The sequence below is a fragment of the Labrus mixtus genome, chromosome 3 (genome assembly GCF_963584025.1).
Source record: "Labrus mixtus chromosome 3, fLabMix1.1, whole genome shotgun sequence".
NCBI classification, from domain to species: domain Eukaryota; kingdom Metazoa; phylum Chordata; class Actinopteri; order Labriformes; family Labridae; genus Labrus; species Labrus mixtus.
In genome coordinates, this window is record NC_083614.1 from 11,936,032 (window position 1) to 11,961,816 (window position 25,785).

The 25,785-nt window shown below is 43.8% G+C and overlaps 1 protein-coding gene across 1 annotated transcript in view; it reads left to right on the forward strand.

The window, feature by feature from the left end:
- LOC132958474 (cadherin-2-like) overlaps positions 1–25,785 on the forward strand; it is an 86,999-nt gene that overhangs the window by 8,990 nt on the left and 52,224 nt on the right. The gene's annotated exons all lie outside the window — the stretch shown is intronic.

Sequence of the window (25,785 nt, forward strand, 5' to 3'; positions counted from 1 at the left end):
AGTGTGTGAGGTCTGCTGAGTGTGATCCAGGTCTCGAATACTGGAAAAGATTCATCTAAATAGCACCCATGTGAGTGAAAAACTTTCTGATAGAACTTTCATATTGCAGAAAACTCCTGAAAAACTGCTGATATTTCCAGGAGCAGCTTCATGTGTGAACAGCCACATTTTTCACTCGGACTTTATCCAGAGTTTCTCCTGCCAGCCTCTGAGTATTTGTTCTGCAGCAAGTCCGAGTGAGCTGATGTGAGAAAACAGCAAGATATAATCAGGAGAATTCATCTCGAGCCAGTAGCCTGTGATCGGTGCACCAACATAGACTGTCTGCATGCGACCACTACGATCTCCGTGCATGTAATTAAACGGCTTCATTATGTTTTCTGTTCTCCAGTATGTTGTTCTCCGCTCTTTTGTTGATGTTGTCATTCTGTTTAACTACACAAAGCATTGATATAAAGGCAAATGTTCTCACGATAGTGTCGTATAGAGGACTCTGTTGCTTCGCCTGTTACTTCCGCGTCTGCTACCCCCCCCCCCCTCTCTCCCGTCTGACAGGGATAGTCTCCCGCTGTGAGGAGCATATGTGAACAGCCAGGTCAGGAGAATCTCCGGAGCAGTCCTCCTGAAATGATCTAGATATCTTCAGGAGTGTTTTTGTGAAAAGGGCTTTAAGTCGTTTGGATTCACCTTCCAGAATAATGACACCAAGGCTTGTTCTCTACAGCCCTGTGAGTTCTCAGAGTTCTGGGTACATTGTGTGTGAACTGAAAGAGATGTTTGTTGATAGTCGATAAAAATCATTGCCAGGGGGGCTTCGTGTTTATAAGTAGTGCGTCAACCCTTTGATGCCTCTAAATGAGCACGTCACGGTTAAGAGCAGTCTGCCTTTTAATATGAGTGAATGGCTACTGTAGGCCCTGTTGTGTGAGTGTGATGTAACCAATCACAGGCCTTTGAGCTCCCGGTCGCTCTGATAAGGGTTGTGTCAGGGTTTCTGACTGGACGGCTGCCAGTTTGAACCCCTGGACTGTGAAGATGCCTCTCTACATCTATTGCTTATAGGTGTTAGAAGAGAAGCGTGTGGGTGAACAGGGACATGTGAAGCAGAATATAAAGCCGAGCTATTTTACCCCGGAGATAGAGCGGAATGAAATGTTCGTTTTTTTGTTCTCTTTGTGAGGGAATATATCTGAAACAGAGCTGTCCGACTAAACAGCCTTTGTCTAACCACATCGAAGCAGCAGGCAGAAAGCCTACAATAACTCAGTGCTGTGTGTGTGTGTGTGTGTGTGTGTGTGTGTGTGTGTGTGTGTGTGTGTGTGTGTGTGTGTGTGTGTGTGTGTGTGTGTGTGTGTGTGTGTGTGTGTGTGTGTGTGTGTGTGTGTGTGTGTGTGTGTGTGTGTGTGTGTGTGTGTGTGTGTGTGTGTGTGTGTGTGTGTGTGTGTGTGTGTGTGTGTGTGTGTGTGTGTGTGTGTGTGTGTGTGTGTGTGTGTGTGTGTGTGTGTGCGTTCACATGTGTGTGTGCTTCAGTGGACTTGTATGGGCTCTGTGAAGTGTAACAAGGCAACAGTGACTGAAGCTGACGGAGCGGCGAGAGGAACAAGAAAGGAGAGTGTTTGTCTGTGGCGATGCTCGTGTTGTGTTTGTGTTTGTTCGCGTGTGTGTGTGCAGGTAAGGAAACAAATTACAAGGATTTGTTGTTTATGCAGTGTCAAAGATATGATTGGTTGTATCATGTGCAGGCAGACTGCTGGGGAGATGAAGAGAGAAACATTTGTTTATCAGTGGCTACAGTCTCACTACAGATCTTCTTTCTTTTTTTTGTTCAGGCATCTCATACGGTTTACCTTCAAAACCTCTTCACATTCAAACATTATCATTTAACCATTTAAAGTCTTCATTAGGATTTCATTATATGGTAGCCAGGGAAAAATAAATGGTCAGAGACTGTTGACTTGCTGGGCCAGTAGTTTTTTTTAACATGCTTTATTGATCCCACAGAGGGAAATTACTTTTACACTCCGTTATTGAGACTACACACACACACACACACACACACAAAAACAAACAGTGTGCTATGGACTAATGGAGCGATGACAGAGTGAGGGGGCCGCACATGAAGGAGCTACCAGACCAAGTTCCAGACTTGTCCTGCCCCGGGACTTGAACCAGTGACCCTCTGGTTCCCAACCCAAGTCCCTACAGACTGAACTCCTTCTGGTTTACAACGCCCCCTAAGAAATTATCTTCACTTCACAATGTTCACAAAGACCTTTTCTTAAGTTTAGAGGGCTGTTAGGGTTGTCACATTAAATACCAGAATTATAAACTTGTAATATTAGAAAACAATGCCCTGACGCCTGTCACTCATTTACACTGCAGAAGGATGCTACACTGCTTGGGCTGTAAACAAGACAACTTGTGTGGTTATGGAAGAACTGTTAGGTGGGGTTGCCACCTTAGGTTCCACCGACATTTAAAGTGATCTGTTGTGAGTTACTAGGAGAATCATTTTCTCATCTTTATTTTACGAGAAAGTGAAAGCTGAGCCCTACTAGCCCTGAGCCCTACTAGCCCTGAGCCCTACTAGCCCTGAGCTCTGCTAGCCATGAGCTCTGCTAGCCCTGAGCCCTGCTAGCCCTGAGCTCTGCTAGCCCTGAGCTCTGCTAGCCCTGAGCCCTGCTAGCCCTGAGCCCTGCTAGCCCTGAGCTCTTCTAGCCATGAGCCCTGCTAGCCCTGAGCCCTGCTAGCCCTGAGCCCAGCTAGCCCTGAGCCCTGCTGGTTATGAGCCCTGCTAGCCCATTGATACTAGCTGTTACTAATTAGACTTCATACATGATCCAATTGATCCCATCAAAGTATTTAAATAGTTATTATTATTATTATTATAAATATAATATTTGATCAACATATAATAATATTTGACCTTTAGTAACTTATCAGGAACTCGGATTGAGATCAAAATATCATAAGGAATATAAACCACAAACAGGGAACCCCGTCATAAGCCAACCTCCGAGCTCAGGTGCCGGGCGGTTGCAGGAACATATAATGAAAAAATAAATTAAGGTGTGGCACACTGACAATTACTTTACTGTCATTGGGGCTGCAGTAGCTCAGTCTGCGGGGGGCTTGGGTTGGGAACTGGAGGGTCATGGATCAAGTCCCGGTGGGGACCAAATCTGGAAAGTTCGTCTAGTAGCTGGAGAGGTGCCAGCTCACTTCCTGAGCACTGCCAAGGTGTCCTTGAGCAAGGCAGTTGAAGCAGCATCAGGTCACATGTCAGACAAATCCTGCTTCTTCATGGGTCTATGAGAAATGTTTTTTTTGTAATAAATGTGAACTCAACTTAACTTCACTTGAAGTAAGAATGTGTTATTTATTTTAAGATACGAGGGACTCATCAGACTGTTGGAGAATCATTGAGGACCAGTGCAGGGTGTCTTTGCTGGGTTACAATCTGGTGGCTGTGGGTGCTGTTAATTATTTAATTAGAGCAGAGGAAGTCTGAATTATTAATGAGAGGATGGAGGAGGAGGAGGAGGAGGAGGGGGGGGGGGGACATAATTATAAACAGTCAGATAGATCGAGTGTCTGGGGGATGGGACGTGAGAGAAACGAGGTGAGAGGTGGAGATCAGCAGACGGGTCGGACTGATGGAGACAGACGGAGAGAGGAAACAGGTCGCACACGTCAAGGTGACATGATACCTTCTATTTTTAAATGTTTTTATCGGCTTTGGATTGTTTTAAACATCAGAGTCCTCTGTTGGTCAGTGTTTTTGTACATCATAAAGGACAATTTGATGATGAAATTTAGAAATCAGTGGAAAAGTAGAAACTACTCCGGTGGAAAAGTGCTTTAAGTACTCCGAAGTCTAGAAAAGAACTGTACAAGCTCAAGCTCCATGCTGAATAGAAATCATTTAGCAAGCTAAGGTTAAGGGTCCGTGTCCAAACACAGCGTTTTTCTTTTCGCTTTGAAACACTCACAACCTTCAACTTCGGAGCGCTTCTCATCGTTGCTAGGTTACCATAGTTACATTCTGCTCCCCTCTGTAATTTCCGTTAGGTGTGTTTTAGATAGCTCCTTGTGCGTCATATGTTCTTTAATTCAAGGATCTATCACCAAGAGAACATGACATCTATGAAAGGAGTCGTGTCCTGACATCAGCAGCAGCTCTACCTGGAAACTGCTCCCTCGAAAAGATGAGTCAGACGAGCGTTTCCTCCTTCATTGTTGTGTGTCCCGCTCCGTCTTTATTCTGATTAGTTGGCGAGGGAGAAGTGACACTGTCGAGCGTGGCGCTGTTCCAAAAGTTGATCTGTTTTCAGCTGAGAGCCCTGTGAACGCAGTGACAAAATAACAGCTGATGCCGAGGGCGTCAACTTCATTGGGTTTAGTATTGACAACCTGCTCAAAACACGCTGTCTGTGGACACAGGCCCCTAACCATTGAACAAAACTGACCAGCAAGAATTGAAATATTCAACCCTGACAGGAAACGGCCTGACAGCAGTCGGGCTGAGTCAGGTTCCTGAAACGAAACAGAAATAAATAGGGGAATTGGAAAGTTGATTCAGCTGGAGTCAGGTGACAGTCCCTGTGCGCTCGTGAGTGTGTGTTTGTTTATCTTCAGCTATCTGTAAACGACGAGATACATGGTTTGCTTTCATGGCAGTGATGTGCTGTGTAGGTCTTCTCTTTGTTCCTCATCTGGAGTATTTCTATCTGTGTTTATATTTACCCGCCTCCGTTTTTTAATCACTGATGTCTGTGCTCTGTTTTTGCTCCGACTACAGTATGCATAAAACATTCCTGTGCTGTGTTTGCATGTGTGTACAGTATCTGTGTGTGTGTGTGAGTGTGTGAGTCAGGCCGAGGTCAGTGGCTATCCTGTACTTCCTGTGAAGCTCGGCATAGCTGACCGCTCTGACCTTCCCCTTTTCCCATCCATCCTTCCTATTAAGGCAGTGTGTGTTAGTCAGTGCTGTGGCCTCACGTAGCCGGCTGCTGGTCAGCTCTGCCTCACACAGGCGTGGAAACCCCCCTCCCCCGTCCCACAAACCAGCAGACACTGACCACATTCATCTTCCCATATCCTCCCTCTTAATCCTCCACTCTTTTTGCGTTTCTCTCCCTTTCTTTTCCCATTTCTTTCTCTTCCCTCGTCATGCAGGGGATTGCCCTACTTTATTCTAGCCTCATACATCACTGTCTCCCCCTCACAGGCGGATTGGAGAAGGGGCGGACGAGATAGAGAATGAGATCTCTCTCTTTCCTCTCTCTCTCTCTTTCCTGTCTCTATCTGGATCAGCCCGGCTCCTCTTTCTTTGCCTCTCAATTGATTCCCACTCGTGCCCTTTTTTGTCTCTTAGGGGCTTGTTAACACCCTTGCAATGGGATACTCATTGCTCTTATATGTTTTGGATTCAGAATGCAGCGTAGTGTTTGTTACTTGAATTTTGTAGTTTAAAGCACTCAATTTGTCCCACACGAAGGGATAAATTATTCATTTCCTTTTAAGGAGGGCTGGATGGATGTCGGCTCTTCTGTCCAACACTATGTTCACTACATCAGCAGCACTTTCAAATTCAGATATTTGGACAGCCATCATGGCAGTTCAGATATGGACAGACATTTTCTCTGTGGTTCAGCCAAACTGTCCTTTGATTTATGGCTTTAATAACTATATGGAATATCAGCTGTTGGCTTCGACAGTCAATTAAATATCTGATATATAGGTGCGATACTTTCACCAATATAGGCTGTAAACTCCATGTCAGGAAGCGTCCAATCTCATGGATTTGTGACTATGCTTGCAGTGGTCTTTGCATAACATTACTGTGATATCATCGGCAGGAAAGAAAACGATCAATCTTTCTCATTTGACAAATAGGTTCAAAGCTGTCATATTGATCAACCTCTCTCTCCCAGCATGGTTAAGTGTGCTCATTTATTTGGATTTTCTAGGAAGAGGTGAAATACGTCCCTACAGTAAATGTTGAAAACAACCCCCCCCCCCCCAGCTGTGTTTCATACCCAGAGACCATACTTGGGTCGGCCCCCAAGTTATATATCTGGCTGCCCAAGTATATTTCCCAACCTCTCTTTTATCCATAGCCTTTTTAAACGCCATTGCGAGCTTGATCGGGGGATATAGATTAGGATCCGACCGATTAATGGGCAAGCCGATAATATTGGCTGATATTATAATTTCCAGTGGCCACTGGTATCAGCTAATTTGATCACAGATATGAGCCGATATTACTCGATTTATTCACCAGTCAAATTACATTTTAATTTGAGTTTCATTGTATTACGTGATAAAAAGAGCTTTTCTTGAAAGCCACCACCAGGTCGAAGTAGATCAATCAATCATCTTCCCAGTTAGCAGGGGGTTTGAGACTGGTCCCTTTTTATTGGAGTAATAACATTGTGTGTCTGTGTCGTTTAAAGAATGTTTCCTTTGGTTCTCATCTTACAAAGAAAGGCTTGACACATATGAAATATCTAGATGAGATTAAAGTTTATAAGGATTCTTCTCCTAATCACTCACTCATTGGACATGTCGTTGGATCACAGTCAGTTTAATATCTAAATGTGGTAAAGGCTACTGATGACAGGTAGGTGGGAGGCTTCTGTCCAGACCACTGGAGAACAGTTGCTGTTAATTGCATCGCCAGTGTTCAGTGAGGATGGAGGAGGGGGCGTTGTCACAGCCAATCAGGTGTTCATTCAATTTCTCAATGGCTAAAACCAATCTGTCATTCATTGTTATAATCATCAAACACAGATCAGGAATGTCATGCAATGGTAAAATGTGTTGTTTTTAACTGATATTCTAATAATAAAAATGTGTCTGAGCTGTGGCTTCAATGGTCCAGGGATGACACCAACATTATGTACACTGTATAACACATCTGATAATGTAGATAAACCCAGTCAACACAAACAGACATCAGAGATCAGCTCCATGGAGGCATTATGCTAACCCAGTCTCCTACTCAACACATCTTCATATTCATTTGCTTAGCCCAATACACTTTGATGATACATCACAGCTCTCTGAGTCATGACCAATGCTATCAATTTTTCCAAAGCAGGAATAGTGACATAATCCCAGGAAAGAGGTAACAGGGAGGTGCTGGAGTTGGATTGTTCGTTTGTACAGGCAAAATCCACCATGTTGTTCTAACACTAAGATGAGTCTCTAGTCGGTCTACAAACCCCCCAATGATGAGAAAAGTCCATCCCCTCCGTCTTTTTCCTGCTCCACTTTCCAGAAAATTTGTGCTCAAGATTTTTTTGGGGAGATTTTCCCTTCATGACATCACAAAGGGCAGTAACCCCTCCCCCAAGGTGGGTGACACTCCCACAGCTAGGTGTTTGTTCTGCCCTCTGAGTCTGCCTTCTCACTGTAAATAATAGGACATAGATGGAGCGAGAAAGCCGGAGCCACCCAAGCCCTTCCAGAGAGGGGGCGTGGTCAGACACAGCTCATTTACATTTAAAGCTACAGACACAGAAACAGTCTGTTCTGAGCAGGGCTGACATAGAGGGGTTTATAGACATGATCAAATACAGGATCAGAGTGGATTTAGAACTTCACAGACATGTTTTGGGTAGCTTAATATTTAAAATGGTTGAAAAGGAGGAGAATATGTGACCTTTAAGGTAGAGGATACACTGTGGAACAATCTGTATTTACTGCTTTGAGTTTCCTAAATGTAACTGTTGCATGCAGATCACAGACTCAGCCTCATCATGTCCTTTATGCTTTATTAAGCGTGTCTCAAGGCTCTTGGTGTTTGGGGCTGCCGGTGATGCTCAGCCAGTAGAGCAGGCGCCCCATATATGGAGTATTTTAATTAAAATATAAAGCTTCATAATACATGAGAAGAATTCTTATCTTAGGGAGGAGAGTATTTTCACCCTGCGTTGTCTGAGTTGGACCACAGGAATGTAGTGGTTATAATTACAACATGGCAGCCAGCAATGACTGACATCCTTGTTCAGCCACTGTTTCATACTTCATTTTATGTCATTGGGAGACAAGATTGATATCACGGTTCAAATGTGAAGATTTAAGGCGACACAATGAATTCTGCCAAAGAAAGCAAGATATACGAAAATGATAGAGTCGAGGTCAGAATGATTCAAATGTTTCCCTTCGGATTCCCTGGCTGAACTTTCCTGCAAAAGCTGCAGGGTGAGGAGGGAGTGAGCTATCTGCCAAGGTCAACGTGGAAGGACGTGTACTTGAGTAGAGGTAGAGGAGGATTTGCATTCTTGTGTGTGTGGGAGCAGGAGGAGCATCTGAGCGGCTGTCGTGCAACCATTAAGCGGTTTTGGAAGTTGTTTTCGGGTGGTTTGTAAACATCAGTGAAGCGCAGTCACACAAACTGCAAAGAAGAGAGGAAATGTCCAAATTAACCTTTTTATTTGATTAAAGTGTGTTACTGCTGTAAGAGGGTAAACCCGTTGGAAGTAACACATCCATCGGTGTTTTTCAGTCCATCTGTCTTTACAGAGCTGCTTTGTTTGTTGTCAAGGCTGAAATGAGAAGATGTTGATGTTGGATCCGTGTACTCGTTGAAAGACAGGAGTTGATGCCAAATGTCTTAGGCATTTCAAAAAGAGGTCAGAGTGAAAATGTTAAACATTTGAGTAAACAACCTCTGGAGCCTTTTCTTTATAGAAGCAGCGAGCGGACGAGGAACTGGAGATCAGCCAGAGGCCAGAGCTAAACTGTTGACAAACACAAACATATTGCACTCACAGGATATTCATCTGCTATTAGCTAGTTTACATTAACTGGCTTCCATCGTAGATATCTCAGCACTGCAGACTGAAAAGAAAAGAGCCACTGAGTCAAATTGAAATGGTTAATGGACCTGAGCTTGTGTCGCCCTTTTCTAGTCTTTCTAGTTTAGTCTCTGTTTTCTCCGCCAGCATGACGGGCAGGAGCTGGAGTCACTTTTTAGACGCTCTTTCTCCCCTTCTTCTCCTCACATTTAGACATCGTAGATTCATCTGCACATCATTTTCAACATGAAAACATAAACCAGGCTTACTTCAGTGGCCGTCATGTAAAAGGTAAATGGACTTGAGCTTGTATAGTTCTTTTCCAGTCTTCCACTCAAAAGCTCTTTTACACCGCAGGTCACACCTACACATTCACACACTGATGGTAGAGGCTGCTGTGTAAAGGGGCCATCAGAATGAACTAATCCCATTCATACACAGCTGATGAAGCAGTGGGAGCAACTTGGGTTGAAGTGTCTTGCCCAAGGACACATTGGACATGTTGTTGCAGGAGCTGGGGATTGAACCCCTGACCTTCCGGTGAGAAATGACCGTCGCTCTACCACTGAGCCACAGCGCTATGATGCAAGGTGCTTCCTTTTCAGTCTAATCATGACTCTTCAAATTTACACTGTCTTAATACTTAAAAATGGTCAAAGTCTAAATGCTCGTCAGTATCAAGGACAATAACTCAACAGGGCAGTGGGAAGATAATGAGCTACAAAATGTGCCATTCAGAGTTGGCTAATGTGTTTTGCAGCTCAGCGTCTGGGATTGTCTTTTGTTAAGCTCTTATAAAAGCCAGCGTAAATAAACAGACAACATGCGTGGTGGAGGCAAACAACAACATACAAATCACTGCCGTTACTTCAACAATCACAGTGTGAAGACGTGGAGTCCTATTCATGTGAGTATCAGCAAGTCTTACAGTATACAGACATTTCAAACAGATAGAGCTCCCCCCCCCCCCCCACACCCATGACATTAAACCATGTCTGGGTCATAATCTGCTTGACAAATGCCGTACACTAACAGATTTACTCCATGATAAATCCAATTTAGTCCCCCTCAAGTCGTACCCGGTTTTGCTGATGCACAGAAAACCAGAGCGTTTTTCTCCTCTGCTTCTCTCATTCTATTCATCATAAGTCGCATTACAAAGCCAGCTAAAGACAGTCCTGGACCACAGGCTCACCACACAGTGTGGGCAGAAAAAAAGGGCCCCACTTTCTCCAAAGTATGCTTGTTGTGTGTTTATGTGCTGTATTTATGTGAGGAGGAGGAGGGGAGTGTGGGTCTGCCTCTCATTACAACGTCTGTATGTTGGACTGACGAAAGCCAGGCAGTGCCACTCTCTGCTCTACAGATATGGCTGGAATGTGTGTGTGCATCTGTGTGTGTGTGCGTCTGTGTGTAAGTGTGTACTCCCACGGGTGCTCTTCCAGTTGTGGTTGTTCCGTGTTCCACTAAATCCTGTCCGCCCATTTGTCTTTCTCTGCCTCCCTCCCATCACCCTCTCCATCTCTGTCTCTCAGCCATTTTCTGCTAAATGAATGATGGCTGCATGCCTGACCTCACATCTGACTAATGTGTGTGTGTGTGTGTGTGTGTGTGTGTGTGTGTGTGTGTGTGTGTGTGTGTGTGTGAGTGTGAGTGCTGGAGCTCAGGGTTTTGTGGGTACCTCAGTGTAAAAGGAAAATGCTGTCCGTCTGCTCTGTACTGTTCTATATTTGCAGTATGGATTTACTTTTCCACAGTTTGAATCACAAGCTCAGACGACTTATAGGATTACAGTAAAACTTCAGAACGACGTCACTGACTGATGAGCTGACAGGAGTTTTCTAGACGAAATGAAGCAAACTGTTCTACATTTTCTATAACATTGGTTGACTGCAATGAAGAGGGTTTCCATCGTTATATTTCCATAGTCATCCTGGCAGTGTGGCTCTCTCTCAGTGTGAGCTGGTATACTGGTTGTGTTTTGATGATAGAACATGATATTGTTTGCTTTATTGTAAATCCTAATCTATGGTCTGAATTATATTTTTATTAGGGCAGTCAAACGATAACAATTTTTAAAACACGATTAATCGCTAAATTTCGATAATATAATTTCAATTGCAATTAATCCAAGCAGCAACCTCTGGTCTTGATGAATGAAGCCAATGCAGAAGTGCAAAATTCTGCAGCATAAATAAACATGTTTACAGAATGGTACAAAAAACAAAATAGGTCTGATTAGTTATGATTGTCATCCTGGGCACACACTGTACTGTACTGAATTTTTTTACACAGCTCTGTTTTGATTTTGAATACGATACGTGTTATCCATTAGGCACGTAGCTGACATGATTGACAGGTTGGCGCGATGTAACAGTTCATCAAGAGGCTTAAAACCCGCCTCAGATCCAGCTCTCAGCCTGTCGTTAGGTTGACTGAAAGTTAGACTGAGACAGGATTTCCAACATGCAGGCTGCTGCTGAAGAGCCTCCGGAGCCCCCTGCAGGAACAGATGGGTCACTCAGGCTTCATCCATTAATATTTAATAAGGTCAATGTGTGATGTCATAAGGTGGATATTACTTTGGACTCGTCAGCTGAGCTGTCTGAGAGTTTGTTAAAGTGAAGTGAGATTCAGCAGTGTCCTTCTTTTAAGACTTCAAGGAGACACTGAGGACGTCTACGGTGAGCGTAATGATATTATACCATTAGATCTTTTTTTAAAATTAATTCATAAGGTGATTGACTGATTGATGATGGCCCCGCTGGCTCTGCCATCGACTGCGATTTCTTGATAATGAAGGCTGTTCAGTCGTGCATGAACTGTACCGTGCCGAACCACACCTCTTCAAAGCGTGCCAAGGAAGTGTATGGATCAGAGCACTCATACTAGTCAAAACAAACTGGTCTTCAGGGTTGAAGGGTGCTTCGGAACGGTAGAGATTGCCTCATCTGAGTGCGCCATATTACTGTTATATGTTGGCTCTTGATGCTGTTTAAATGCATACACTGACTGTATCTATGTATGTAGGCCTGCATACTGTAACATACTTTAACTTGACTAACATCACATGTGTTTGGATGACTCTTGAATGCATGTGAAAGGTGCCGGTTGTTTCTTTATGACTTATAGTGATATATAAAATCGTGCGTTAAAGAAAGAGACAAAAGCAAAGGCAGGAAGACTCCATCGCTCCCATCAGGTGTGTTTACTCGGCTGTAGATGTGCTTGGAGTCAGACAGGTGCTGTGACTGACAGCCGCTCTGTCTGTCTGAGCCCACTGGCCTCCGGGCTCGTAGCTAGCATCTACCTGTGTGTGTTTGTTATGCGCCGTGATACCTTGTACACCCAAGAGAACGCTGTGCACAGTCTGCATGTGTGTGTGTGTACTTCTGAGTCTGTCCTCCTGTGTGTACGTCAGTGTGTTTCAGTCTAATCGTAGGGTAATGTAATCAGTCGGGCTTGTCACGGTCTATTAGGGCTCTGCTGCCATCATCCTAGTCAGTCCTGCTGCCGTATACTCTTAAAACACAGCAGCAACAGCACACACAGGCTGCACTCACACAGAAATCGTAGCTTTACGCACAAGTTGTTTGCACTATATGCTAAAGGAATGTGCACCTGTGCAGTGCAATGAACAGGAAAAGGATCCTTGCACCTTCCTTGATTCCAGCAACATGTCGCCTACCCCTGTAGCTCTGCCTTCCCTGAACTTTATTTTGGAGGGTCATGCTAGGCGTCAGTTGCAGCAGGGTAGAGTTTCAGATCTTCACCACAGTGTTTCTCTTTGGAGAGCTGCCAGCATAAACAAGGAAGTGTCTGTGTTTTCAGGGGCCGAGTTCACATTGGTAGGAAAGAGCTTTTCCCTCTGTACCTAAAGGACGGACTATAAAGACAATCCTAAAAGTCAGAGTTTGAGTCATCGGTGTGAAGAGCCTCCTCAAATGTTTGCAGTATTTACAGGAAGTGAATTATTGTACAAAATGCCTCTGGTTTGGTTTCCAAAATTCAAGTTTTATGATGACACCTGAGAAAGGTTCAGCCAATAAGATAAGAAGTTGAGAAACAATGTAGTGACAGATCCTTTTTTTTGTATCTAATATTAATTTGCAGGAATCTTCAGAGACTTCTTAAGCTCCTGCAGAACCACAGAAGACAAGAAACAGCTGTTTATACAGTGTGTTGTTCTGACCATGACTCTTAAAGTTACATTAAAAACCTGCTCTAAAACAAATATGTCCGACTCCCTGATTGGAGACTGTTCTGCAGCTCATTGTCATATCTGCTCCAAGGATTTCTTGTTTCAGTTTCCAGTGAAGTGTCTATTGTTTTTTTTATGAGTGAAGTACAATTACAATTCATACTATAGCATACATTTTGTTTGACAGAGTCTTTAAAGCTTGAGTGTTCGGGTTTCGTTTGACATTCAAGCCTGGGCTTCCGCTGTGATAATGTTATTAAATGTTAGGACATTGAGTCAACATAGCGTTCTGCTGGTGATGATAGCAGCTGTCTGCATGGCTGATGGTCCTCCTCTGGTTTAGGCCGACCCACTTCTCTCTTGATGTTGAACAGAGGTTCTCAAACTAGGATGACGTAGAAGAAAGACTTGAGGGAAGTAGCTCTGTTCTCTTTCAATTGGACAGGTGTATGTAGGTGATCTAAAAAAAAATCCACCTTAAAGGTCACATATTATTCTCCTTTTCAACAACTTTAAATAAGTCTTAGAGCTCCCCAAAACAAATCTGTGAAGTAAATCCACTCTGATCCTGTATTTGATCATGCCTATAAACCCCTCTATTTCAGCCCTGATCAGAACAGACTGTTTCTGTGTCTGTACCTTTAAATGGAAATGAGCTGTCTCTGACCACGCCCCCTCTCTGGAAGGGCTCGGGTCGGCTTGGGCTTTCTCGCTCCATGCCCTATTGTTTACGGTGAGAAGACAGACTCAGAGGGCAGAACAAACACCTAGCTGTGGGAGTGTCACCCACCTGGCGGAGGGGTTACTGCCCTTTGTGATGTCATGAAGGGAAAATGTCCAAACAGCCTGTTTGAGCACACATTTTCTGAAAAGTGGAGCAGGCAAAAGACGGAAAGGATGGACTTTTCTCATAACCGAGGGGTTTGTAGACGGACTAGAGACATCATATTGGTGAAGTGTACACTCAGTGTATTTTGCATAACATGTAACATTTGAGATCTTGTTTACTTGTGATTGTTTGCAAGCTTCATCCTTTATCAGTGATTTGCCAACTGACCGCTGCCCGAGATCCTGCAACAGGACGAGTGGTTTCAATGAAAATTCTCCTGACATCAGACTTCCCCCCTCAGTATCACCATCCTCTGTTCCCTCACACACATTGTCTTTTATCCGTCAAAGCAGTCAGATTTACCTTCTCTGTAGACTTTGCGGAAAAAAATCTCTGCTCTCAACTCCATCACACTGGTCGACACGGCGTCTGCCCTACATATTGTAAAATCAATACTTGCTCCAACCCGAGATTTGTCAGTGTCATAGTTATGCTGTTCCAGATTCACTGCTTCTGCCTCACCCAAGCGGAACAACAGAGTTATCCAACCCACCCTGCAAGCCGAAGTGAATGCAGCTTTGATTCGAGGTGAGACATTGCTTTGACATGCGATTCTTCTCTGGTGGAGGTTTTAGTGCTGCGCAAAGTATCAAATACCCAAATGTTTAGTCCTTGCGTCCAGCGCAGCGGGGTGTGGTCGCATCTCTGGGGGAGGTTTGGCTCAGTAAGGATTATGGGATAGTGCATGAGGAGTAGCAGGAGGAGGAGGGGAGGTCGATTTTAAGATGATGCAATTTTAAAGCAAACATTCATTACGTCCATAATCCAACTGTTTGTTAAAAAAGGCTGGAAACAGCACTCACCCACATTGTGTGTGTGTGTGTGTGTGTGTGTGTGTGTGTGTGTGTGTGTGTGTGTGTGTGTGTGTGTGTGTGTGTGTGTGTGTGTGTGTGTGTGTGTGTGTGTGTGTGTGTGTGTGTGTGTGTGTGTGTGTGTGTGTGTGTGTGTGTGTGTGTGTGTGTGTGTGTGTGTGTGTGTGTGTGTGTGTGTGTGTGTGTGTGTGTGTGTGTGTGTGTGTGTGTGTGTGTGTGTGTGTGTGTGTGTGTGTGTGTGTGTGTGTGTGTGTGTGTGTGTGTGTGTGTGTGTGTGTGTGTGTGTGTGTGTGTGTGTGTATCAGATCAATCAGGACAGTGCGACAGCTGTCCCATGAGGATTAGCTGTGTGTGGCTATAGTGTGTGTTTCCTGTTGTCCTGACTTGAGTCTGCTCCACATACGCAGACAAACAGCAACAGGCTGCATCTCGGCCTCCAGACTTCACCTATAATTACTAACATGCTCTCCAATCTGTGCACTAACTCTTTAGTCCTGCAGTCTCCAGTGTGGCTATACAATTCTGCTCATGACCACAACATGTCATTTAAGCAGAACTATAGGTCTTCATATAGAATTAGCCTCCAATGAAACACAAAGATAGTGTTTCTATAGCTGGAATTAAGGCGGCTGAATGCCTCTTTTAAGGGACGTTAAGAGCTTTAAAGATGTGGTTGAGTTTTTGGGCTATATTCACGGCGTCAAGTTTTTTTTCGAGGTTTATTTTGAGGCTTTTCATGCCTTTATTTAGAGACAGGACAATGGATATAGTCAGGAATCAGAGAGAGAGAGGGAGAGGGGATGGCATGCTAGAATGGAGCTACAGGTCAGGATCGAGCCTGGGCTGCCCGTTTGGAGGACTATAGCCTCCTCTGTACATCAGGTAGTAATCCAACACATTGCACATCTTTTGCACATTACCTTTGTACTTTTGTTTATCTGTATTCTATATCCTTTTTTATTTTTGTATTTTATGTCCAAAATCTTTTTATACTTTTACAGCTTGCACCGTGGTTCGGAGATAATTGTTTTGTGTATGTCCAGCGCGTATGGCAATAATTGACAATAAAGATGACTTTGACTAATCTTGTCTAATATAGGAACACATGTTACGTTCTTTTTGTCATTCATATTGCATTATGAAAACCTGCAGGGAATATATACAGTTCAATTATGTTTGTTTACTTGTAGTCAATAGAGAAGTTAATAACCATGATTTACTATTTGGGTCATATAGTATTTTTTCTTCTAATAAAGCAGAAGCCCCCTCCAACTTTTGCTACACTTGGTTCAGCCATCTTGTAAAGGTAATATTTGGGACCCAAGCGCAAACTCCAAGGATATGTTCAGAGTTCAGCGACATTGATAGCAGGCTTGAGGATTGACAAAGAGTTTACCAGCTGGTGAGGACTGAACACTTGTAGAATATGATCACTGATGTAGCTGCATAGAAGGACTGAGGCTCCGTGGAGTTGAGCTGATTCAGGTGGAAAACAGTATAGAAAACACTGGCTAAAATGTTTCAGGGCGGCCAACGATAGTGGACGGAAATCATGTGGCAATGAGTGGAGGGGAAGCTGGGGTTGGTATCCTGAGGAGGATAGGTTGCAGGTGTGTGATTCAGCAAGGTGCTGGATTGCAGGGACACAGCGGGAGAACATAAGGATCGCAGACAGAGCCCTGACATCTCCATAACTGACTCTGACAGCGGCATGGCAAAGTACTGAGACACAGCGGGAGAGAAAACAGCTGAAGCAGCACTTTAAAAAAAAAAGAAAAAAAAAAAAGTGCACAGCACAGGTAGACTTGTGACACGCAGCTGTTCTTTGCTCATTATCAACACTTTCTAACAGAGTTCAAATGCATGTTGAATCTGCGAGTCAGGTCACAGTAACTTTTTAAAACAAAAGTTTATCGTCTTCAACGACCAGGCAGCTCTTACAACCCTACTACAACCCCCTGAAAACAACGCTTTGTGTGACTAATCACGAGCCGAAAACAACCTTCCCACATAATGTTTGACATCAGCAGAGTCCTGTGCTTGTTTACAGACAGGTGACACACGGGCTGTGCATGCTCAGCGCTCAGTTCACTCTGTGCTCCGGTGAACAGCTGCACTGATGTGATATCAGATCCTTGATTAGTCATGAAAAAGATCAACTGTTGAGGTTTTGGTTAGTATCATGCTACAAAGAACTAGCACGGGTTTCAGGTCATGATTAGATCACTTTGCACGTGCATGCACACATCACAACTACCCGACCTGTCGTCTCACAAACCATGAGCGTCATCTTGTGGCTCCTCCCTTGAAGAAGACTCAAGGGGCCAGTTCCATTAACAATGGGTTGTGCCTGCTAATAACACCTTGAATTCTGCAGAAATAGCAATCTGCCCTGTTTTAGCACCCTATCCACAAAATAATTTACACTTATTATGCTGGTGCTGAAGCACAGTTTGCTCTTGTTTTGTGTCTGAATGTGGTGAAAAGCCGTTTGTGGATCAGATGGTATTTGCATAGGGAGGGGAGAATTTTGCACAGAATGTATTATTATTCTCTCATTTACAAAGACGCAAATCAGACAGGTGTACCAAGGACGCTATCTGCTTCCTAGTGCAGTTTGCACAGACTGCTTTTTCGGATTCCACGCTCTCTTTTTCTCTCTTTTGCACAGGTAGCGCCTGCAAAAGCAGTGCAATCCTCTTGTTGATCTGCCCCTAAAGGTTTGAATCTCAAACTCTAAGAGGACATATTAGCTGTACATGTATGTTGCTTTCTGTTGTTTGTGTAGTGTAACAGCTTGAGCCAGCGCTGAGAGTGAGTGTCTCTCTTAAAAAAACATGACAGAGGGTAACCCAGCAGCGATACTGGCTGATTGCTAAACAGGATTGTTGACCCATTAGCTCATTAATAGTTTGTATAGGAGGTCCGGGCTTAGTCGTCATGACGCTGCAGCTCACAGTCCAAGAGAAAACAAGAACTGAGGACATACCAGACATAACAGAGTGTCACATTAAAGTTCCTGAGTTTAAATGTAACTCCATACACCTGATCAGATGAAAACGTTCTACCAGGAAGTCAAGTAGGGATCAAGTGGTCAGAAGCTGGTTATAGTTTCCTTCAAAACATGTTTTTTTAATACTTAAAAGTAAATAAGAACAAAATCCAAAACAATAGCAGATTTGTTTTGGTGACGGTCCAACCTGAAGATCAGATTATGACAGATTATGGATTACGACTCTGAACAATATATACAGTATATATGTAAGGGATTTAAAAAAATAGTGTTCAGTCCACTTGAAAACATGTTTCCAGAGCATGTCCTTTACTCAGACTGGCCTCTTTCTAGAGGTGTGAAATATAAATGCTTTGTGGCGGACCTGCATCTTTTGTAGACACACAAGGTTAAGACGGAAATGTCAAGACGCACTAGACACTACACACAACAATAATGTTACCTCTGCTGCATAATGGAAGAACAAAGAACTAGAGTTGACCTTATGTCAAGCCCTGTCCTCACCAGGAAGTAACCCTTTGTCAAGCCCGACCTGCTTGGTTACTGTTCCCATTTCAAACAGTTGAAAATACCTTGAGATTTGACAGACTTTTATTTGTAATTAATTCACTTGATACTTTTCTAAAATTGGCCTCAGTTAAAGTATCAGGACAGGGATACAGGAGGGTGTGAGAGGAGAACTCTAAATCTCTAAAAAGTTGTTAAAATCACTTCAACTATGATCGGCTAACGTTAGCGTTCCTCCTGTGGCCGTGTAGGCGTCTCACCTCCACTGACTTACCTCTGGACTCTGTAACTGACCATTTCTGGAGCCAGGGGTCTGAAATATCAAAGTGTCGCCAAGAGGGCCTTCAATACACAGCTGAGAGTAATGTGCACAATTTGACCATCACAGAAACATCAGTTAGAGCTAAATGCTACAGATCCATGAGGAAATAAATACTCCTGCCATGTGGATTTCTTGAGTCACTCGCGCAGAAACCCAAAGCACCTAAAGGTCACATCTTCACTGTGACGCACTGAAAAGACTTGGCCCAGGAGAAGGTTTGTCTAACCTAAAGTAGCCCAGCAACAGTTGCTATGAGAGGGGGCTCTCTGATTGGTCAGCTGACTCACCGACAAAGGGGTCAATTAATAAAGCTGTAGAAAGAGTGGGAATGTCTATTTGGTTGGGCCAAACAACAAACAGACGTTGACTGAGAGGACTGGATCAGTCCTGACTTAGCGCTGTATCATTCACAAAACCTGAAACACGAGGTATCCCCCGACTTAACCGTGTCGTTTGGTGTCAAGACTACTAATCAGAAAGTTATACTTTACCCTTTGCTCTGAAGAAAGACAACAGACGCCACAACATGTGTGTCTGTGAGAGCAGAAAGGATGACTCACTAAATACATCTGACCTGAAGTGACAACACTCTGCCAGTTAGCATCGTGTGTTCATTCATAACCAGTGCGACCATCATGAGTGGTTAATATCATCTGGATAGGAGGCAATGGTGACGCAAACAGTGAAGACATGTCAAGGTGGGGACAGAATTATTCGAAATATTTAGCACCAATACACCAAGTCAAATTCCTTGTATGTGTAAATGTACTTCGCAATAAAACCCGATTCTGATTCTGATTCTGAAAAAACAGTGTCATGTTGGTTGTTTGGGTAAAGTGTGGCATCCATCTGAACGCTTCAAAAGTAAATGCAGTGAAACCTCTAATCATGAGGTATTGGATCCTTCACCTGCACGACCCTGGTACCTGCATTCAAATAATCCCTCACTCATCAGGATACTATTTAAGGGCAGCAGTATTTATGTCCAGTTTTAGAAATAGAGAGTGTATAGAGTCAGAAATGAGAGAGAGAGAGAGAGAGAGAGAGAGAGAGAGAGAGAGAGAGAGAGGGGAATGACATGCAGGAAAGGAGCCACAGGTTGTATTGGAACCTGGGCCGCCCGCCCGGAGGACCACTGCGTCCGCACGAGGGGCATGAGCACCAACCACAAAGCTACCAACGCCCCGGCGAGCAGCTTGTCTTCATGTAACACCATATCGTACATCCTGCCATCAGACAGGGGAAACGGATCCAATAAATACGTTATTAAATTAGTGTATTATATAATATATTCATGTTAAAACCCTTTTAGTATCTCTTCATATTAACCTTATATCAAATTAAATGTGATGGCGCCCCTTGAAGTAGCAGAGAATGATCATCGACTCGACAGCTCGTCTTCACTCAGATCTTTCACCTCTTCGTTTTTTTCAGCCTGCAATCTTTGCAGCCAGCAACTTTGTTTCCCACACCTACAGGCAGATGTTTCCAGTGGATAACCGGGGATGAACCCGCTGCATTCTTTTAAACTAATAACTAAAGAGTCACGATGTGTCAGTGGAGTATTAACATGCACTGTGTCAGAGTCTTGTGCTGTAGAAAAGAGGTTTTTAAAACCTGTGTTCATGACAGTTGATTTATTAATATGATTAATTAAATTCAGTGTTTTATTTTCCGTCTTCACTAATGTTTATTTGTCACAATCTTCCTCTTACCACGACTCTGAACAAGTTCATAAGGTCAGATGTTTTGAAAATGGAGAAAAAATCCAATTTTGGTATTCACAGTTTAAAAGAAAAATATGGTGTACTGCGGCCCTCTTGGCCAGGTCGCCCTCATGAAGGACATCTCGAGCGCAATGGGTTCATTGCCCGGTTGAATAAAGGTTAGATTTTGGGCGTCGACGGAACAGTTGGTGCATCCCGTGTACGGAGGCTATAGTCCTCCTAGGGGGTGGCCCGGGTTCGAATCTGAACTGTGGCTCCTTGTGCATGTCATTCCCCGCTCTTTCCCCGCTCTTTCCCGCCCGATTTCTGACTCTATCCGCTGTCCTGTCTCTGAGTACAGACATAAAAAGCACCAAAATAAATCTTAAAAAACTTCACATTATTATTCTAGCCTGATGAAATAAGCTGGATGTGATGGAAAAAAAAGCAATATCAATAAAACGCAATGATAATATTATTATGGGGCAGCTTTGGCTCAGTGGTACAGTCAGTCGTCTCTACACCAGAAGATCGAGGGTTCGATCCCCAGCTCCTGCAGCAACATGTCTGATGTGTCCTTAAGACAACCTTAACCTTAAGTTGCTGCCGCTGCTTCTTTGGTGGCGTGTGAATGTGTGTGACTGAAAGAGGAAACAGACTTTAAGCATTCACTCCTCCAAGGTCGGAGTCAGTGTGTGAGTTTAACCATCATAATGTTTGTATCAAACAGCCTGATACCATGCTACCTGAACAGTTTCTACCTCAAAGGCTTCCCTGAAGGGTTTTTTCGGGCATACTTTGTGTGCATGCTGCGGCGTGGCTATCGCCCAGAGGAAAATGGAATGGAGGTCAAGATGTGAGTGCTTGTGACGACTCTAAATGCCTTTTTTCTTCCTGAGCTGTATTAAAAGGTTTATTTCACATCAAACTGCTCTTAGTCCACAGATTTTGTGCTCGTTATCCAGGGCCTTGTCGAAATTCAAGAGGTGGTTATGGAGGATTTAGAGGGAGCAGGAGGAGGGAGCAGACCTGTGAATGGCTTCATTAACACCCGGCAGCCCTGCCTAAAAGGAGAGGCCCCAGTGGAAGAGTGGGGAGAAATGTGTGTGTGTGTGTGTGTGTTACAGCCTGTGTGTTCACAGGTGTGAGAGGTGATAATTGGTAGGAGTCTGATGTTTGCTCAGGCACAGATCTAAAACTGGAGATTCTCACTGTCTCCTATGGTTCCCCCTGGCTCTCTGTGCGGGTCTTTGTCTCTCCTGTCCTCTCTGTTCTCTCTTTTTCCCGCCCTCTTATGTCAAACCTTTATCCTCCTCTGCTGGGACAACACTGACAGATGTTAATTGGTACTGAGATTGCGGCATGCTCATGCACATATAGAGAATAACTGCTGGTGTACAGTATGTACACTTTTGGATGATTAGATGACATATAACTCTGTAAGGTCATCTTGAACATATCATGGATTTAGGGTGCACTCACACTAGGCCAAGTTGTCCTGTATCTTGATTAAGCATGATTGTCCCCCCCTCCCCTCATTCCCCCGCTGTCCTGCACTCACACTGCTCCAGGACTAACCGGGCCTGAGCACGGTAACCTCTTGTACACAACTTTCTCCATAATGAAGGTTGTCCATGTAATACGGCAATATTGTTCATATTGATATAGTTTATGATGCGTTAAATATTAAAATACAGATCTATGTTTCTTCCATGAGCAGCTAGTTTGCCTGTTTCTCCTCTCACTGTTTGTCCCTCTCTCTCTCCCTCCTGCTCTCTCTCTCTCTCTGAGCAAAACTCAAAAAACCCACCTGATTAACAAACACACAGCTGTGTGTCCATCCATCCGTTATCTATACCGCTTTTCCCGTCCGGGGTCGTGGAGGGCTGGAGATGCTCCCGACTGAGGCCAGAGGCGGGGTTACACCCTGGACTGGTCACCAGTCAATCACAGGGCTGACTTGTAGAGACAGACAACCAGCCACACTCACATTCACACCTACGGGCAATTTAGAGTCACCATCTAACCTAACGGAACAGCCGGAGTACCCGAGAATCCACGTGCACGAGAACATGCAAAGTCCACACAGAGCGGCTCCTGACAGATGGGGATTCAAACCAGGAACCTCCTCGCTGTGGGGTAACAGCGCTAACCACTGTACCATCCTGCAGACAGCTGTGCGTACACAATTAATATGTGATACACACTCTGAGTAGATGATATTTATGGAGTATTGTTAACACAAACAGGTCACCTTCACAATTCCTTTTTTTGAAATAACTCAGTTTTTTGTGCAAGGTAAGACAAGTACCTGAAAACACTTTTCTTTGGAAAATATAGCAATTATCTTTTTTCTGAGTTGTGTTTTATCAATGTCCAACTTATCCAAAACACAAGTCAACGTGATGAACGCCTCTGCTGTGTTTGTTCCTCTCCTCGTCTGCTCCAGTGACTGTTTCTCAGTGACGAGATTCTCGGTGGGTGGATCAGCCTGCGACATGTCTGCTGTGTGCTCCTTTAAGCCACTCAGCTAATCTAACAGTCTGTTTACATGTCTCGCGTGTGTGTGTGTGTGTGTGTGTGTGTGAAGTGTGATTCGAGGCAGATCAATGCAGGGATTGATCAGAGCTTTAACAAACCAAACGTTAAGAATCGGTGAATGTCAACATGTTGGATGTGAAATGTTCAGGAGGCTTAGTCTGAAGACTGTTCACAGTGAGAATGAGCCATGTTTGCTGTTAACCGAGGGGCCTTCAGTCCTCCAGGGGTCTCCACTCAGAACACTGCTAAGGTGTTAAAGGCTCTGTCACTCTTTCAGGAACTCCTGTTTTGGATGTGGATTTAAAACTAATAAGTCCAAAAACAATCTCAAGGTTTGTCAAAATATCTATTGCAGCCGGTTAAATTATTTGCAGAATAGAAAGCCGGTATATTGCAGATATTTTAATTGGAAGCGTCTGCTGGCACGTTATAAATGGACAGTTCCTGGAATGGCTTTATTAAAATTGAATTGGAAACGTACTTTGTGACCACAGGTCCGGTGCCCAGTCGGATTTCTCCTGGGGCTGTTTTGTGGTTCCGTGCTGGCGCTGTTACAATTAGATGAAGCAGAATAATGAAGTTAGTCTCATTTATCCGCGAGAGTCCAGCAGGACAATCGGCAGTTGTCACAGATCTGCGCTACAGATATTGATTGTCTGTCCAACAATGTAGAAATAACAGATGGGCGCTCTGGTGAAGACGAGGCTCTCCTTAAAACACTTCACGGGGGAACCTGCGAGCTCCTAAGCACTCCCTGTGTGTGTGTGTGTGTGTGTGTGTGTGTGTGTGTGTGTGTGTGTGTGTGTGTGTGTGTGTGTGTGTGTGTGTGTGTGTGTGTGTGTGTGTGTGTGTGTGTGTGTGTGTGTGTGTGTGTGTGTGTGTGTGTGTGTGTGTGTGTGTGTGTGTGTGTGTGTGTGTGTGTGTGTGTGTGTGTGTGTGTGTGTGTGTGTGTGTGTGTGTGTGTGTGTGTGTGTGTGTGTGTGTGTGTGTGTGTGTGTGTGTGTGTGTGAATGGAAACTCCACTGTAAACTAGATTTATATCACATACATAAAGCAGATTGATATCGCTGAGCAAGTCAGCGTTTGGATGCTGTGTTAATTTATGCTGATGCACAAAAACAAGATGCAGCGAGATTCAATAAACTACGATACCCAACACTCCACGAAGAAAGACAATATGATGCCATAAATAACAATGGTATCATCGCACTTCACATAATAAAAGTGTACATTACAGTATGACATAATGCAGATGTGTACTGGTGGTACTCACTTAAGGAGACCCTTGGTGGGCCCCGAGGAACCCCGTTACATCCTTACTGTGTTGTTTAGATTTACACCTCCAAGTTTGAATCTACGACACTAAGCAGACTGCAAAACAACCGCTTTATTATTATTATCCAACAACAAAGAAAATACCCATATTTAAATTAAAAATGAGCTTTGGTGTGTTTCCCCTCAGCTTAAGTAACTTCCTCTTACTCAGCTATATTTAGAAATGTGTTGAGTAGGACCCGACCGATTTTTTCCGATAGAAAAAAATATTATAAATGTTTAGACAAAAGAATCCACCTTTCATGACAGCCCCATAAAATACCTTTTATCTTTGTCAATAAACGATTAGGAAATGATTTTTTTTTGTACTAGGGTTAGGGGTTACCGATATCTTTCCTAGATCTATGTCAACCTGCAGAGATACATAGATAGGTAAGACCAACAACTGTGTATCTTGTGTTTCATAAAACACCCTGCCGAGGTTTAGTATGGACATCCAACATCGTAACATAATATTTATGTGTTTAGATATGGATCAGCATCGCAGATCTCCTTTAAGAAGTGTTGTTGTACTCAAAATCGGTCTTGGTCTCGGTCCATCTAAAGCCTTTTTTCTCGGTCTTGTCTCTGTCTCAGACTGGGCAGTCTCTGGATTTTCAATCAAAGACCAGTCAAGATCACCACAGTCAGGCTACTTTTCCACGTCACTACTTTGATTAGAAGGAAGACGCCTTTTTCTGAAAGATCAAATAACTTCAATTCATTTGTAGTTGGATTATCATCGCCCGGTTACGGCCCAAACCTTTCCCGTGTTACGGTCTAAGTGAGTGACACGCCTGCTGCACACAAGATGATGATTTGTCAGTGATATTTATGGTCTTGGTCTTGACTCTGTCTTGGTCTTGACTCGGAGCACTCTGGATGTCTTGGTCTCGGTTAGTGTGGTCGGTTAAGCTATACTGGGAAAATATTTCTTCTTACACTATTTACAGTATTTAACACAAATTTCCCAATTATCCTGCACCAATCATTTTTTAAATTCTTGACTATAGAGCGGAGAGGCTGCTGGTTCTGCCAAGTCTGTGACGTAAGGACTGAGTACTCCAAAACCTCTCCCTGACATTTCATGAATGAAGCCCAAAGCGATAAAGACTAAACACCAAGGACAAGGTGTTTACTTTTGATCCATTAACCTCACAGCGATGCGTTCAAAGTAACACATAACATTTTACCAAAACTAACCCCTAGTTAACCCTTTTCCTGCTGTCATACCGACCAATCCCCACATGTTAGAGCCATTCAGAAAACAGAACTGAATATTTCATTTAAAAGGGTGAAAAACACACATATCCAGTCTGTTTCTTTAAATGAAACCGTTTGCATATTGCAGTGGTTACCCGGCCTCTACGATGATTAATAATGTATGACGAGCAGCAGTGGAAAACAACCCAGTTTCGTTGCAGTCCACCACTCTCGTGTGTGAGGTGTATTTAAGAGAAGATTCCCCCCCCCCCCCCCCCCCCCCCCTTCAACACATATCCAAGTGCATTAAGGGCCGCCAGCTTCCCAGCCCCAAGACATAGCAGGTCAGTAAATGGATAGACCTGTGAACAGCAGGTGATGATAGTGGTCCAACCGCCGCCTCTCGGAGGCTGTAAGCTCTTATTGCCTGTGATTCATCTATCAGCCCTTTGCTGTCTTCACATGATAAT